General features: G+C 25.3%; 1 protein-coding gene across 2 annotated transcripts in view; it reads right to left on the minus strand.

Moving 5' to 3' along the window:
• Nucleotides 1-13,926, minus strand: part of LOC129605744 (E3 ubiquitin-protein ligase RNF19A-like) — a 91,659-nt gene that overhangs the window by 39,979 nt on the left and 37,754 nt on the right. For both annotated transcript variants that reach the window (XM_055515659.1, XM_055515662.1), the window contains exon 2: nt 11,452-11,554. The gene's annotated coding sequence lies outside the window, so the exon portion shown is untranslated. The remainder of the gene's footprint in view (nt 1-11,451; nt 11,555-13,926) is intronic.

Genomic DNA, 13,926 nt, shown 5'->3' on the forward strand with positions numbered 1-13,926 from the left:
ATAACTTTTCTTTAAAAATAAATACATAAGCATTTCTAATTAAAATTGAAAAAAACCGAACATTTAAAAAATATTTTTAAATTTGAAAAATTATAAAAAAATTGGCACGTTTTCTAGTAATCCTGCCATTTACATACTGTAAATGTAATAAACGTTTAAATTCATACGCATGTAGTATGTTAATTCTTAAACGAATTACCAAGAAAAACGAAACAACAAAGATATTATACCATTTGAACAAATTTCTCATACACATAATATAGATGTATTATTATTTTTATGTGAGAAATGTATTCGAACGTTATTTTGTTATACGTATAATAATTACATATATACATACAGTTATTATATGTATAAAATAATATTGACTTACTAAAAAAAGTGTAGCCAATTCTTACATTTCATAGAAAAACAATTTACACAAGTTGGATTCTAGCTCTAAGATCACACTTGATTCCTAGCTTTTCGCACCAATATTTTTAAATAATTCTTTTGAATTTAATGAATTAATCTTTTGCTTACCACTTCTATGTAAATTCAGTTTCTCAATTTAGTTTCAATCAAATTAACAGAAGAAAATACCCTTTCAGCTGTCACATTACAGTGCGCTAATCTGAGGGAGCTTTGAATAAATTTTATTAAAATGTCAAAATTGGAATATTATCGTCTATTGAAAAATTTCTTTACAAACATATTTCATATGATGACGTCAACGAATTTTTCTAAGTTTGGTTATTTGACACTTTAACAAACTAATTGATTAACTTGACTACAAAAAGCTGGGTGCCGGCTTTTGAATTAGCAGAAAATGGTGTGTGTAAATAATTTCGTTAGCCAAGGTTTTGTCAACAAATTTTTAAATATTGCAAAAAAGTTTCAACAGAAAAATTTTTTCAGGAATAATTATCAATATTGTTTTTGAGTCTGACTGAGAAATAAAACTGGACCAAAATGCAAAAAGATGAGCCGGGGACACAAATTTTCAAATTGGAGCCAAACGACAGCCCTGCTTACCAGTATGTTATTCACTAATAATAATTAATGTTTCCTTTACATATGTTATAACCACCACAAATTTTTAACTGTTATATAACATACAAGATATATTATGATAGCACAAGTACATTGTATGTAATTGCGTACATACATAAATTCTTATTATTACTATATAAGCACAAGCCTTTTCTTACAGGAAGAAAATGGAAAATAATTTTGCATAAAGAGAATTTTATATTATCACTTTCGTAATAGTTTTCAAAATAATTTTAGTGCATATAGTATAATAACAAGAATAGTTAAAAGAGCAGCCTACCCTTTGGTTTCTATAGCACACAAAATGTGTACGCGTGTGTATATTCCAGTTGTTATAGGATACAAAACTTACAATGTAACAAATCTGTGCTGAAAATTCAAGAAACACGTTGTCACAAAAGTGAAAGTTCTGTATTTTCCTATAAAAATTAAATTTGAAATACGGAGGCATACAAGGCAATTTCTAACTCAGTATTTCGTAGAAATTGACTACTAAGTAATGTTTCTAAGATTGCAGAACACTATAAAATGACCTCAAACTTAATAACTTTACATTTTTAAACTTCATATATTTCTTAAATGTCCTGTCCCGTTATAACATTTTTTATTACTAACTTTAATAACAAATCCAAACCTATACTCAAAAATTAATATGATGAAATTTAGAAAACAATGAAAAAGAAAAACCAAAAATTCCAATGGAATTGAGATCATTATGTGAAAATAAACGAGTGAAACTGAAAAAGTAAGAGAAAATGAACACAAATGAATATAAAAATGTTTTCAGACATCAAAAAACAAACAAAAAAGAAAAACAAAAACGCGCAATTTTACAGCATTTAGTTTCAAGTTTAAAGTACCTATGGTAATGTGAACATATCAATTCTCAGCACGCCGACACATACAAATTACTTTTGTTATTACAAAAGCACAACAAAAAATTAAAACACCAAACATAAAAAAAAAAGAACAAATCTAAGGATCCTTGAGGACAAAAATAAAAGGAAATAAGCAAAACAAAAATTCTTTTATTTTTATTTTTTTTTTTTTGTGAAAAGAAAATTCCAAGATTAATTTTAATTTTTTCAGATGTCGCTATTTTTTCATGCATCATATCGCGTCTATGAGCACAACAATTAAGTTAAAGAAATTCGAGTCTCGTGTCAACAAAGAAAAGAACATTTTTATTTTATTTCATTTTTTCTGAATATTTAACATAAACATTCATTTTAAGTTTGCATGAATTTGAAAGCGTGTAAAAAATTTTATAAAAAATGAAAAAAAAAAATCTTTGGAATTCATTGAGTCCTTCTTCATGTCTTATTCACTGAAATTTTTTGTTGCTCTTTCCATTTTAAAAATATACATAGATGTTTTTTTAATGGAAAATATGTATACAAGTATAGGGAACTGAGAAAATTCAACAACAACACCAACATCAGCCATACACCAACATCAAAAGTCAATTTTAAAATTATCTCTCTAAGGAATTGAGAATGAAAGGCATAAGAGTCACTAACCCATGCATACAATACAAAGAACTCTCCATTTTAAATTCAATGACATTGTGTTGTTACTTTTAGAGAATATTAAAAATAAAAATTTCGAATATATAAAAAATTTTTTTTATATTTAAACGTACATAATGTATGTACTTATATGTGTATGTATATATTTTTATTTAATGTATATAATAGGAGCTCTAAAGTTTATTATTAAAGGTATAAAGCACAAAACTCGAACATTTAAATGTCTTAAGTGCTTATTTTATAAATAGTCAGTAAGTACGCAAATAATAATATCAAGTATATAAAATTGGAAGAGATTACTGAACATAAAAGTATCATAGACCGTCTTAGAATAATAAATTGTTATACGTACATAATATAGGTAGGTTATTCAATAAGACGACAATAAACAATACTTAAGCCTGTGATTGGCACTTTGATTTAATATTAGGCGAATTTTTAAACACAAAGAGAACTTTTTTTGCAGCGACCAATTCACTGCATGTTTTCGTCTTTAGACTTATTTAATTCTATTCAGTTTGGTTTTTCTAAGTTTGCAAAACAATAGTGTAAAGCTCTATACTGTATATACTTGAACACTAAAAAAATTAAATCAGTGCAAGTAAATGCTGTTCGACAATATCCTGTAGAAGCAAGTTCAGTAAGTAAACTCTTTTGTTTATAATTAAATTTGATACTCTTTTTGTATATAACTGTATATTGCTAGAGAAGGTAATTCAAAAATAAATGAAATTGATATTAATGGTTAATAACCTATAAAAATTCGTAAGAACAAATCAAACCTTTAAAGAGCTATAGGTACCCATTCTAATTAACATTTTAAGTTGAGTACAACATTGCTAAAACAAATATTTGTTAATTTTCCAAAGGCCCATTTTTTAGGACGTCTTCTCAAATATCTCAAATATGTAAATATTTTTTAAAGTAAACATTCTAATAATATTTTCCAAAAATAAAAAAATAAAATTAACTGGTGATGGTGTCATTTACATAATAATTTTTTAAAATTTTTTATGTGTATATATATTTGAAAATGATACATAGTACAAAAACAAAGAAACAAAAACCAAAACGCACACCTGAATCTTAAATATCACTGAAAAAGTAGGTTCCCCACATTCCAGGAAAAAATATTTTGCAATTCAGTAAAAAAAAAATTGAAGGTGTTTTTATTTACTTCGCCAAATAAAAGAATAAAAATGAGATGTTACGTGCTCAATTTACAAACTAAACTAATGTTTGAAATAAAAAAATTCTTAATAAAAGAGAGAAAGAGAAAATAAAGTCGGGTCGAACCAATGATTTGTAATGTAGCACTTTTCCCCTTCAACAGCATTATCAAAATTATTTTCAGTTACCAATATGAAATTCGAATATATTTCAAATTGCATACATTTCGGATGAGCAATACATACGATTTTTGAAGCAAAACGAAAAAAATTGAAAGAGGCGTCAACATAATGCTCGAATTAAAGGATTAATTACGTGAGTTAAGAAAAATAATTATATTTTTTAATAATATGGAATTTTCCGTTAACTTTTTGTTAACTTTCGTTAACTTTATGGAAATTTGGAAAAGTTTGCAGTTTCGGAAATATAAGGTGCCCAAAATTCGAATTTATAAACTATTTGTTATGTGTCTAAAAGCTGTTAAAATTTCAGACTCTTGCAGCCGTCTAAAGGAAAAACAATATCGAAATTTTGGGAAAAGCACCTTTTTGATAACGGTAATTTTTAACGACCGTTTTTATAAAGTTTAAAGTTCAGAATTTAAAAAATGTTTCTGGTTTTACTACAGTAATTACTTACGAAATGGCTCTTTTAGGACTTTAAGAGCCAAGGCAAAAATATAAATTTGCGGAAATAAGTTTATACTAAAGAAATATCGTATATGAAATTTTAGCTTTCTATCTTCAAGAGTATAGATTGTCTTGTAAACATGTCCGCTGACGGACGAACGGACAGAGTGCAACTCATAAGCCCTTTTTTTTTCAAAATTGTTTTTGAAAAAGTGGTAAAAAGAGAGGAAATTGTGCAGTGAGGAGTGACTAAATTTTAAGTATAGTATGGTATGAACAATGCCGTGGCCTTATACTGAAAATGCCAGTGGTAGGAAAATGAAAAACAATCTTTTGGTAGAATCACAAACTCAAAAAATAAAATTTTCAATAAACTTTTTTCCAAATTACTTCTTACTCAATGTTATCCACTGGTTTCTTGTCAGAATGAGTTTATTTGTGGGCAATAAGGTCAAACTTTCAATAAATTAATAGAACTCTTCATAGTTGACAATAAATCACGATAAGATTTTTGAAAAATTTTTTGCAAAAATTTGAAAAATTACAATTACAACCGGACCTCAGGTGAACGTTTCTATAGAATTGCTTAATATCAGCTTGAAGTGGAAAATTTTTTAAGAGCTTTCATTTAAATTTTTTTGAAATTTCACTAGATTTTGAAAATTTAATAATCTAGCGCTAAATAAACTTATTTTACTGATTTTCACAGTTCTATCTCATATATAGTCGCGAATGTAATTGAAATATTTGAATAGTTTTATCATAATGCCTCATTCAGACAGACTTTTAGGAAATGGTAAATATACTTAGATATCTTCATTTTCCACTTCCAAAACTTGAAAAACTTTCATAAAATAACATTTTTGTTATAGCTTTTTAATTCAGATATTGCATGCATAAATGCAACATAACTTGATGAGGGATTCAAGGAATTTCGTTATAACTGATTAAAATATGACGTAATAATCGTTAATGTAATGAAAATAATAACCTTATTCCCATACCCCTAGTGGCGAAATTTAAATATTGTTCCAACAGTAGTTTGTGTTGCTGTAGGGTAGCGTAGTACCGCTACTCATGTAGCGTCAGCTTTTTTTAATAAAACTTTCTCATAAGTATTAGTCCTATTAGTTATTTGTATAAAATTTCAATGTTGTAATCTAAATAATTTCAGCAACTATATTGGAACAACTTTTGAAAGTGAATGGCACAAAATCGTTTTTCGATCAAATACTGAATGTACATAAATAAACTTGTGGCAATCATAAAAGGCCATTTGTTTAGAAAATATTTTTACCTCATACGAATTATCGAAAATTACATTATCGAATACATGATAATCACCTGGCTTTTTTCGTCCCAGCTAGGAAAGGATGCGATACACAATCAAATCTTAATACAACAAAAGTTCTTAGGCTTAATTTTTTAAAATGCTAAAGAGAAACTTAATTTTTAATTTTCATATTAATTTTTATATTTATTTCAAAAAGACTATTTCAATTGATTATTGAAACTACAATAATTCCAATCCTAATATTTATAAAAACGCCTCTTACTTTTACATTATTATATGTGATTCACATATCTTTTTACATAACCTTCTCTCTCTGCGAACCTCTTTAATATTCATCATTAAGCAAATTTATTACTCGTTTATTAATAAAATGTTAAAAAAAAAAATTTTGTGTCCACAACTCCGAATTGCCATAATAAACTTTATATAATAATTTAGGAGTGCATTTCAAGTGCAAAATAAATTAAATTAAAAAATACTCAAAAATATTATAGTCAAATATCACTTAATGTATGTACATAATTATTTTTAATTACTATTTAATTCCTGTAATATGGGAGTTCCTTCGTGAATAAAATGACAATGAAATTTATTAATGAATAACTGTGTGTACACCCTTTTTCTAAATTAATTAAAAATTACAAATAATTACAATTTTAGGTTATAAAAAAGTATACAAAAGTACAAAAATAAAAATTACATTAACTCTAATTAAATTCTGAATATAGAAATAAAAACAAAAATTCTAATTTATAATAAATTTAATTATGTCGTGTCATAATCTAACATTATAAAATCACTAGAGACTCAGCAGTAGGTTTTTGTTTTTTATTTTCTATGTGATCCTTTTGACAAAACGCGTTTCTTTCTCCTTTTTCATATAATTTTCGAATTTTGTTCTTTTTTCTCTTAACATGTATTTGTTTATAAGTATGTAAGTGTATGTGTGTGTGAAACAAACAGAACAAAAATAAACATTATGTAACTGTCTTTTTCAACAGTAAAATTCATTTTTTAACATTAATTAGCGTTATATAATATGACATGATTTTTTTTTTACAACAATAGCAACCCAACAATAGCAACCCCACAGGTGTGGTACATTTTATACATTAAATGTAAGTATATAGAAAAGTTTATATTTGCATGTAAGTAAACAAGTTCTACATAGGTTCACCGATTGTATTATTCCATTTCGGAATTTCTTTGTTAATTAACATTGGTAAATATTTTAGAATGCTAACGTAACCATAGCGAGTGAAAGTTTAAATATTTAAACTGCCAGGATATATTTATTATATAATTAAAAAGGATTAACCATTTTTATATTTATTTTCCTTTTTCCATTTTTTCCTGCCTTTTTAATTTTTTTTTTTTTTTGTAAAACAATTATTAAAATAAAAGGACAACATAGTAGTAAAAAGAAAGTAGTAGAAAAAAAAGTGCGAACATTTACAAAATCTTTTTCCTTTTTTGCGTTACCATTGACAAAAATATGATAAGCAGGAGGAAGAAACTGCCAAAAAAATTTTTTTTCAGAAATATTTATGGAAAACAGTCTAATATGCAAAATATTGTGTCATTGTTTTAATCAAGAAGTTTCTAATGTGAGAACAAAAATTCAAATCGAGTTTTTCCATTACAATTTCTTCCAAAATTCAGAAAAATCATATTGAATCTTAGAATGAACCACAAAAATATTTTATGAAAGACTACACAAGGATTATTGTATTTATATATTACATTTTGTGATCATGTTATTGAACGAGTTATATTCGATTTACAAAAGTATGAAGTTACCTAATGTGGCAATGAACTGAAAAGATCATTTTTATATTATAAATTTAAAATACACGTACTTTAATGCTCATAACTCTAAAAGTGAGAAATGTTCCTCATTTTCATATTGTTTGTAAAAATTTCCAAACTAATGGTCTTAATATTTTACCATTGTGAATCTATTGGAAGTACCATTGTGAAATCTTTTCACATATTTTTAATGTTTTTAGATTTTACTTGTACATAATCGCGCCTCTCTAATATAATGTCGAAATTTTTCAGTATGATTAATTTTTCAGTTTATAAATTAGATTCCGTACTTGCGTATATTAAATAACTTACTTGAAATTCAAATTTTCTCTTCAAATAACATACAAAATAAAAAAATTTTTAAAAATATTAAATAAAAATTAATTTAAATAAGATTTCTAATGTCAAAAAGGACATCACATTTAACTTATGATTTAAAAATTTGAGATTTAATATTTTAAAGCGAAATAAAAAATTTTTCACCTCTACTCCTACTCTTCAACCCCTACGATATTTTTTAAGATTTTTATTTGTCGTAAAAAGAAAAAAAACCATGATTATGGTAATGTAATTTTAGTAATGCATTCTGAGATCATAAAACAAAAAAAAAAAAAAACTTCATAAAGTTTTAAAATTTTTTTTATGTTTCACATTAAATTTACAGGAATTTCAAATTTTTTTATTAATATTATGTAAATTGATATTATATAACAGATATTATATTTAGAAAAATATATATATATATATGTATGTATATAAAAACCATCAGAGATAGTGGAATTTTATTTATTCTTTTTATGCTCTTATTTTTTAATTTTGATGATTAAATTACATTCCAGCAGCTTTTTGCTCAATTTCAATTTATTGAAAGGAAGAAAAATCAATATTAAAGTATAACATTTAGATTTTGGGTTCATGAATAATTCTAAAGTATTTAAAAATTAAGATCAAAAGCATTGTGGAAAACGTACAATTATTTAGAATATTAGAGTATATTTTACAACCGTATTCATGGAAAAATACAATATAAAAATTAATTTACTAAAACAAAAAACTTATGTGGTCAGCACATATTCGCATTGTATTTTGTCTAGTTTTGATTTTCGTTTGCAATATGAATTTCCTGAAAAATTCGACGATTAGTTTTGATGGCAACCAGAATTCAGATATAAAAATTTCAAAAAATTCGTACACACGGTAACAAATGTAAAATCGGCCCCTAATTCGGATTCCGAACTCTGATATTTACAAAAAAAAATTTTGGAAAGATATAGGTTTAAAAATTTGTAAGTTCTTTGCTTTAGCATCCCGAATTTATACATTAAATTTCAAGGAAATTGATTGATAACTTCTATTTGTAAGTTCAAAAATGTAAAATTAACTCGTAAAAAGATCTAGTTCTTGAGGACTGACAACCACTGAAATTTGACCAAACCGTCTCATCTTCAAAGCTGATCCAACAATTTGAGATACTGATCTTCATAGACAGACTGACAGGTAGACGGACAAACTGGCATATATTTTTCTAAAAGAAGATTATTTACGCTTTCTTACTAAACTCTGCATGTGAAATTTGGTCTCTTCCCATGAATTCACAATGTCGAAGTTTGACACAATACTGGTACAGAATAAGGGCGCAATATAAGTAATTATCGAGTCGACCATAATCCCTAAGTATATTGATTACATAATTCAAATAACAAGGAACTTATAACACATATTATTTGACTATTTTCTTTCAAATAAAAAAAATTAAACAGTTATTGAGGTTATTTTTAATTTTTGGTTGAATGAATTATTGAAAACCAATGTATGTGCAACTTTATATTAAAATTACAACCATCCATACCGTATATATTTAAAATTACTAAATAAATTTGTTTAATTGAAATAGAAGCAAAGCTGAACATCATTTCCAATTTCTCATGCTAACTCATGATTAAAATGAATAAAAATTTCTATGTTATACATGAATGCTCCTTAATAGTATAATTTATGCAGTTGGATGAATAAGAAACCATTTCTTCAAAATGAATATTATAATTTTCAATTAAATAATAAAATCGATAGCTTTATCGAATGTTTTAGCTTATCGTTGTGGTAGCAATTTAGTTTTATTTAATACCACCCACATATTTCATTTGAAATTGAAATATTTGTAAAAAATCTAAATCAGACCATAATAATATATTAATAAGAAAAATAAGAATTAAGAGCAAGAAAAATAAGCATAAATCAAATTGGTATAGCTAAATAAATCTTAAATAAAAAAATTTCTTTATATAAAATTGACATCTAATAAATATTCTTAAATACATACATTCATACACATACGTAAATATATGTGCATACAATATTCAATGAATGATTTATAGAACTTAATTCAAAAGGGATTCTAAATGAAAAACAATATTTAAAAAAAAAAGAAAAAACAAAAATATACTTAAGAAGAAATAAAGAAAACTTATTTGTATAACAATCGGAAAATAACTTACTTATGTATGTACGAGTATGTGTTGCTTTAAAAATTTTCCAAAAAAATAAAAAATAAATATGACAAATAAAGGAACACGTTATGAAAGAATGATATCCTTTTTGAATGAATTTCGTTACGATATGCCACACTTATTTTTTGAATACATTACAAAACACTTTTGTTGAAGACACGCAGTTTTATCATATTATGTAACAGATTTATGACAATAGCATTCTGTAAATTTGTTCTTGACTATATTTTGATGGATCTCTGTGCTATTTCAAGGTCCTTGTCCGGTATTTTCGATACGGCAATTAAAAGAGTTTGCTCTCCCCTAATAAGGTATGATAGCAAAATAGAATATGGATCTACATTATTTACGCAAAGTTAGTAGCCTTTACTACTAACCTTAGCCTTCATTACAGTAAACTAAACGAAACTAAAAAATGAAAATGTTTGTAAATGATAGCTATTTTACTTGAGGAAGTCCGGAAAAATTGAACGGTTTTTTAACCTAATAATAGGATGCTTTACGACTAATTGCTATTTCATAACTTATGAATGGTTTTTCCTTTTTTCTCATATTTATGGTAAATTCCAGACATAAATAGTTTAACAAATTATTATTATTAATTCTTGTGTAAGATTCCGAAGAACTATTATACAACCCAACATTTTAAAATCTTCATGAGTTTTCAACTATATATTCAAATATAATAAATTATGTAGAATTAAATTGCTAGAATATAAGACATTATAGTTCCTTACCATTAATAAATTTTTTGAAAACATGTTTAAAATTAAGTGCTTTTGTCGGTCTTATTCAATTATTGCTCGTATAATGAAAACATTTTATATAAGTTCTTTTAACATAATATAATCAAAATATTTTCAAAAGAAAACAAAAGTTTCTCTTCTGCTTTTTAATCCTGAATAAATATTAAAAAAAAAAAAAAAAATAAGGCATTTTAAAAAATAAATAAAATTTTATAAAATATGTGTAGAACGTGGATAAAATTATATTAAATTTTGATTTCTAATAAAGCTCATCCTAATCAAATATAAAATTTTTATAGTGTCTTTAAAATTTGCAAAAAAATAAATAACCAATATGATCTGGAATATTTTGTTGACATACACAAAATTTTCTTAGAATTAAGTAAAGTCAAAACCATTTAAACAAAAATTTCGAAGGAACTATTAAAACTGCCGGCAACACTCGTGCAATTTTTTTTCAACTTTCTTCGAATTTCTAAAAATAAAACCTTATTTAAATTAAAACTTAAATTAAGACCTAAGTAATAAATGCAATATAATTCTAAATTGCAGTTAATTTCGACAAAAAAAATTTTAATTTGAAATCAATGTAATAATTTAATTGTGCGAAAAATATTTTAAAATCTAATATTAAAATGCGCACTTTTTGGAAACTGCGGAAGTCGCCAAAGAAGCGAGAACAGGGTTTGAGTAAGTATATAATTAATAATAGCAAATCATAACTGCTTAACTTACCAATTATAGAAATTTGATTATGGAAAACTAATAAACTTGGCTCTCCAAATTCATCAACAAACTCTCCTAAAATCCATCAACAAACTCATTTTCCAAATAGCATCTGAAAATATAAATTGCAATTTAACAATATTTAACAGAATTTATAAAATTTGATAAAAAATTTTTAATTAGTGCTACACTTGTTCTATTATGACTAAATTTAATTCTCAAAAGTCAAATACGATAATTGGTTTATTGAATGTACGTATGACATAGATAAATTGTAATCGTGATTACTTGAATAAGTCGACTTATTCATTATTGAGAAGGCGATGATGCACGCAAATTTTTTATTTAACTATTTTAAAAAAAGTTATATATTTCTTTGTCCGACAACTTTTTATAATTATTAATATTTAAGTCCTTCCTCGTCATCTTAAATCGATTTTAAAGTATGTTCCGAGCTTTGCTTGTAAATTGTGTATTGTTAAGCTCGTTGCAAGAATATTTTTTTTGAGCACCTATATTGTGCTCTTTAAAACCGCTCCGAAAATGCAATCACAAACTTCGAACGACCTACTACGCAACCTAACTCCTAACATTGCTAAATTATGGATTGTTTCGAGCGATCCTTACTAAAATTTATCGAATGTCCTCTAAATATTTGTAGCTTATATATAATTACTTTTTTTTTTAAAAAGACTCATAATGGGGGAGAAAGTTTGATAACAGGAGATAATAAACTGCTATTTCTCTGGAAGCACAATTTTCTTAGATTGTATCATGCAACAGTTTTTATACAGCACGCAATTGTTTAATAGTTCAAATAACATAGCAAGAAAAACAAAACAATTTAAACTTACTACAATTTCCATATTTTAATAAATTTCATTATAAGATCTGAATTCAACTGTGCCTTCTTCAATTTAATGTGAAACAATATTTTTTAAAAAGGTATAAAAAACGCTCACTGAAAATAAAATGCTTTATTACCCATTTTGTTTTCAAAGAAATTTCCTACATTATAATTAAAATAAATTTATTATCATAACCGCTACAAAATACTTTTTTTTACAATTAAATTTTTCTTAACACCATACTTAAATCAAAAATTTTGTATTCTTCTTATGTTGTCCTTAATAAAAAACAAACAAAAGTGGATATTTTAATGCACCTAACATAATTGTTTACTCTTAAAATTTTCAAAAAATTTTTATATTATGTACCTAAATCTTACCTGTACCTACCAAAATTTTGTGTAATATTCTGCTAAATAAGCCTTTTGTTATCCTTACTGGCATAAAAATTTATAATTGCTTATAAAAATCATAAATAAATTGTAAACCGATGCCATTCCCAAATAATCCAATCCATTACCTTTTAATACTGACCTTTTTCGTTAACATTACATTACTTGTATAAAATAAATGGGCACCATGAATGAATAGATTAAAAATATTGGGGCAGGCATCATACAACAAGTACAATTTATTACCATTTTAGCATTTTTTTTTTCTGGCGGTTGTAGTTATTATGTTAAATATCCAAAAAAAAAAATTTTTTTCCATGTTTTCTCCTTTAAAGCCTTATACTTTATCAACTTCAACATCAGATGAATTGAAATTTTGGTAGAAAATAAAAAAAAAAATTAAGAAAAAAACAGAAAACACAATGTTCGGGTTTTTATTTTATTACCAGAAGTTCAAAGACTTGAAAAATAAAAATTTTCTTGTTGAGAACAAAGTTGTTCTATGGCTGGTTCTGACAGGATAATAATTTAATAAGAGAAAATTAAAAAAAAAGTCCTTTTTACATATTTTCAACAATAAGTAATTGTACACAAACCCGTACGTACTTAATTTATTATACTTTTTTTTCTATTTTCGTTTTTTGCCATGTCTATGTTTTTTAAATGACATTTCAATTTCACAGTGACGAATATTTTATTGGTACTATGGTGAAATTCTTATGAATTTCTATTGAATTTCGACATTATTTATTTTCTTTAAATTTTTTGACTTGATTTATTTAAGTTTTCGATTTTAGTATTAAATCTTCGTTGTTGAATATTTCTCGGACATTGGAATTCGGTTTTTCAAAAAATATATTAAATTTATGATTTCGTATTTAGTTTTCTTGAAATTAATAAATCAATTAATTAATTGACTATTGTTAATGGATGATATTTCTAGTTATCCATTGACATCCTTTAAATTTAGGTGGTGAAAACTAAAATTTAAAAAAAAGTGTTAATACATAATAGTCGAATTCAACGGGTAATTCGACGGGTAAGGCTTTTTATGATTCCGGTATGGTATTTTGTGATTCCAAGACATTTAAATTAAAATTTGAAGAAAGCTTAGAGTTTCCGAAAAATAGACCATCTAAAATTAAAATTTTGTTTAATTTGAGGAGTGATGGCTTAGTATCGTAATAGAAGCGTATCCTATTTCTACTGTGGAAGACAACTGTTTATTATTTACACTATTAAAA

Source organism: Condylostylus longicornis, unplaced genomic scaffold (assembly GCF_029603195.1).
Source record: "Condylostylus longicornis isolate FDR11 unplaced genomic scaffold, ASM2960319v2 ptg000014l, whole genome shotgun sequence".
NCBI classification, from domain to species: Eukaryota; Metazoa; Arthropoda; class Insecta; order Diptera; family Dolichopodidae; genus Condylostylus; species Condylostylus longicornis.